This window comes from Gadus morhua, chromosome 3 (assembly GCF_902167405.1).
Source record: "Gadus morhua chromosome 3, gadMor3.0, whole genome shotgun sequence".
In the NCBI taxonomy this organism is placed as follows: Eukaryota; Metazoa; Chordata; class Actinopteri; order Gadiformes; family Gadidae; genus Gadus; species Gadus morhua.
The window spans coordinates 14,835,975-14,840,854 of NC_044050.1; positions in this window are offsets into that span (position 1 = coordinate 14,835,975).

A 4,880-nucleotide genomic window follows, 5' to 3' on the forward strand; every position below is an offset into this window, starting at 1 on the left:
GAGTTTGATAATTTTAGGTTTTATGTGAGGCCGCTTTGTCAACTACAGCTCTTCGCTGCTCTTGATGCATATGATATACGTCACCACACCCGCACTTGGAACTCGGCACAGAGATGGCGCTCCACTTCACCACTTTTTTTCAAGGCGAGGATAAAAGCATAGAAAGAGGTGAAAACCACTATAAGTCGGGGCATGTGGAGAGTTTTAGTTATGTGCCATCTCTATGTGCCATCTCTGTGCCGAGTTCCAAGTGCGGGTGTGGTGACGTATATCATATGCGTCGAGAGCAGCGAAGAGCTGTAGTTCACAAAGCGGCCTCACATAAAACCTAAAATTATCAAACTTCTTCACGAAATGTTTTAGTGTGTAAATAATTATTTTCTCTCCATTGACACTCATTCATATTTTTCGATCTCATAGGTCCCATGAGCTCTACCGGAAGGGGCATCTCCGCCAATCCATGGAGAGAAAGTAATTATTTTCTGGTCCCAGTCTTTATATGCCCTGGATTACACATATGTTGTTTTTGGATTTAAATTATAATTTTTTTATAATTTCGCGAAGAAGTTGGATAATGTAAGGTTTTTGCGTGAGGCCGCTTTGTGAACTACAGCCCCTCGCTGCTCTCGACGCGAATGATATACGCCACTGTCACACTAAATTTGTACCGGCTGCCAAATTTGTACTGGGCGCGTCATCCATACGTAATCCATTCCAAACCTGCCTGTCAGCAGATGATCGCGTCGTCCGTTGCCGGGCAGGTTTCAAAAAACATTCGCGCTCATGTTGCCAAAGACAAAATAACATAATACAGTTAACGGATCGCTAGATAACACTTGTTTTTACTTTATATTTGTATTGTATTTAATTGTTTGATCAAATTTAGCTAGTAAACTGAGTGTTTAAAGCGGGTTTCAAAAAACATTTGCGCTCATGTTGCCAAAGACGAAATAACATAATACAGAAAACGGATCTAGATAACACTTGTTTTTACTTTATATTTGTATTATATTTAATTGTTTAATCAAATTTAGCAAGTAAACTGAGTGTTTAAAGCAGGTCAAGGACGAAATAGCACAATACAGATAACGGATCGCTAGATAGAAGGTTTGCGAATGTTCGTGAACCTTTCAGTCATTCGACGCGATCGTCCGTTGCCAGGCAACGGACGAAGCGATCATCTGTTGCCAGGCAGATTTGGAGTGGATTACGTATGGATGACGCGCCTGGTACAAATTTGGCAGTCGGTACAAATTTAGTGGGACACCACCACCACTCTGGTACAGACATGGTGATCTCTCTGCTTCACTTCACCGCTTTTTCCAAGGGGAGGATAACAACGACAAAAGCGGTAAAAACCATTATAAATCGGGGCATGTGTCGATTTTTTGTTATGCCGATGTGGAGATTATCTGTCTTTTTCTTTTTCTTTTATACATTTTATTGACAATTAGCAATACAACAACAGCCAGGGGGCACAGAAATGGCAGACATACAAAATACAGACACAAAAAAAACCTAAATGCAGCATTAAATGTAATAAAAATATTATAAAGAGCACACACACTAAGTGTTTTAATAGCTTTCCCAATTCTAGAACATAGAATATTCCCCATGTATTGCCTGGTTTCATTCTCAAACACAACAAAAAGAGGTTTCTGATTCGAGTATTTACATTTATGAATATGCCATTTAGCTAATAAAATAATAAGGTTTATAATAAAATATTGGTTTGCTTGACTAGAGGTGCTATTGAAGAAACCAAACAATACATGTTCAATACAAGGGAAAACTTGGGGTCAATGAAACGAGTGATAAAAGTGCAAATATCTTTCCATAAATGATTTGAATGGGAACAGTTCCAAAATGTATGTGTCACATCTTCAGGGTACATATTACAAAATGAGCAATTTACATCTAATTTAAATCTTTGCAAAAAATAGTTTAGAGGTAGGCCTATAGTAACGGTGTATAATCTTAAAATATACCTCTTTCATTTTGTTAGTGATCAAAAATGTAGATGGTAAAGTCCAGATTTTCTTCCAATTAAGGTCAGATGCACCCAATTATTCCAGTATGCAACTATATGGGACAGAGACTATATCATTTTGGAACAATGACCGTATTCCACAATTATTATTACGTGTTCCAGGGGAGAAAAAAACCCACCAACTGCAAACTCGGTAGGGTCAAGACTGAGGTAGCAAGGTTGGGAGATTGTCGGTCTTGTCCAAGCCATTCGCTGGGAGCGTGACGTCACATACGAGACGTGTCTTTAGGCGCGTTCACTCTCCTGGTGACAACGAGTCGGATCGTATGGAGTCCGTTTCCTGCCATAATTCAAACCTGAAAAAAAAAGTTTCAAAGGCTTGTAAGTCTGGGTTTGAAAACTCAACACCTTGTAAAAAAGGTTTTGCAACACAAAAAAAAAAGAGATTATAACCTGAAAAAAACTAAAACTAAAATTCAAACATCTGTAAACATGATCTTGTGTTCTATTTTATCTTCTTCATCATTTTCACCAACACATTTTCAAAGTTCAAACAATTTCACCAGCGCATTTGCAGAGTTTCAAATCTGGCACTATTCTAACAGTGTATTTCATTGTTGCCCGGTTTTGAAACCTTGTAAATGGGATTCTGCAAACAGGTGTTCATACAGTGAAAAATACGTTTTGAAAGGTTGAATATTTAGTTTTAAAAACTTGTAAAGGTGTACGTTTACGACATTGCAACGTATTTTTTCAGAACTGGCTTTTCAGCACTGACTTTTCAGAGATTTGACCACACAGGGGCAGGCTTTGAGTCACGTGAATATTGGCAGTGTTCTGACGCCACTCGTTTTGAAACTCCTGACAGTCGAATCTGAAAAAGAAAAAAACGTTCCGCACAGCACGTTGAACGGCACATGTAATTGGAATGTACGTCAGCCGAGAGCAACCAATAGGTTTAGAGCTAAATGGTCCCGCCCCCAGGAACGTTTTTTTCTTTTTCAGATTCGACTGTCAGGAGTTTCAGAACGAGTGGCGTCAGAACACTGCCAATATTCACGTGACTCAAAGCTTGCGCCTGTGTGGTCAAATCTCTGAGAAGTCAGTGCTGAAAAGCCAGTTTTGAAAAAATACGTTGCAATGTCGTAAACTTACACCTTTACAAGTTTTTAAAACTAAATATTCAACCTTTCAAAACGTATTTTTTAATGTATGAACACCTGTTTGCAGAATCCCATTTACAAGGTTTCAAAACCGGGCAACAATGAAATACACTGTTAGAACAGTGCCAGATTTGAAACTCTGCAAATGCGCTGGTGAAATTGTTTGAAAATGTGTTGGTGAAAATGATGAAGAAGATAAAATAGAACACAAGATCATGTTTACAGATGTTTGAATTTTAGTTTTAGTTTTTTTTCAGGTTATAATCTCTTTTTTCAGTGTTGCAAAACCTTTTTTACAAGGTGTTGAGTTTTCAAACCCAGACTTACAAGCCTTTGAAACTTTTTTTTTCAGGTTTGAATTATGGCAGGAAACTGACTCCATAGGATCGCCGGTGATGACGCTCATGCTTACGCGTGTTCCCGACAGCGACCGTTCATGTGCACTTGGGGAACAGCCGGTTGGGAATCTAAAAGTTCTTCACAGCAGGGTTTATTTATCCGATAGAAACCATTCAGAACTAAACAGAACTTAGTAGGATAAGTTTCACGTTTGCATGCCTTTATTTCCTTGATGCCTAGCACCTACTATCCTTTTGCTTTTACTTATGAGAAGCACATATAGCCATTGTATGGGAGGCAACACTTCCCTTTATCTAGAGCTGGTTTACCAGTACACAACGTTTGAAACTGAGCAAAGTCATGCCAACAGACGTTACAACGTCAATCAATAGTAAAGTAGCCTATGTGATATGATGGTTGATTATTTATATATTGAGTAGGCCTAAGTCAATCATGTTCATCCATGTTCATGCGCGTCACTAGTAAACCATACATCAACTTTAATGGTTTTCACCTCTTTCGATGCTTTTATCCTTTTATAAAAAAAGCGTTGAAGTGGAGCAGAGAGATCGCCATGAGTTTGAAGTGCGGGTGGTGACGTATATCATTCTGGTCGTGAGAAGCGACGAGCTGTAGTTCACAAAGCGGCCTCACACAAAAAAAAAAAAAAATCTTTGCATGAAAGATTCTCATTTAAATCCACAAACAACATATGTGTAATCCAGGGCATATAAAGACTGGGACCAGAAAATAATTACTTTCTCTCCATTGAAACCCATTCATATTCTCTCTACCGGAAGAGGCGTGACTTCGCCACTTAATCCCTGAGTTCATGTTGCCCTATTTACAGTGTACACTAGGGGGCAATGTTGGATTGAATTACGTTCACAATTTGCAGTTTGATTAATTGATCACACAGACATTCCCATTTGATGTATTAGTCTATTCATATTTTGGCCGGCCTTATATTGTGTCGAGAATATCCAACTTGGAAAGGTCAATATTGATGTACTGATTGCTTCGCACGAACCAGCATCTCCTCTTCCAAGATTTATTTAGGCCTAGCTAATAAGTAAAAGCTTTCATTTTTATATATTAAAAGCCTATATTGATTCTCCCATGGACTTTGCAGCATTCTTAGGCCGATATTAATTTCCCCATTCATTTTTTTTTGAATTCGCTATCACTTGTAACAGATGGCACGCATAACAAAGCAATAAAATCTACTTTGCTTGATTGTTTTTATTATCTCTGACCCTGAACTGGTGGGACAAACAAGATCCAATCCCTGCCTCACTAATTCTGACAGACATCCGGGAACACTAATCAATGGTAGGTTTTAGATTCTATTCGGCCAATCATATATTCCATCCTTGTTGTAGGCGGGG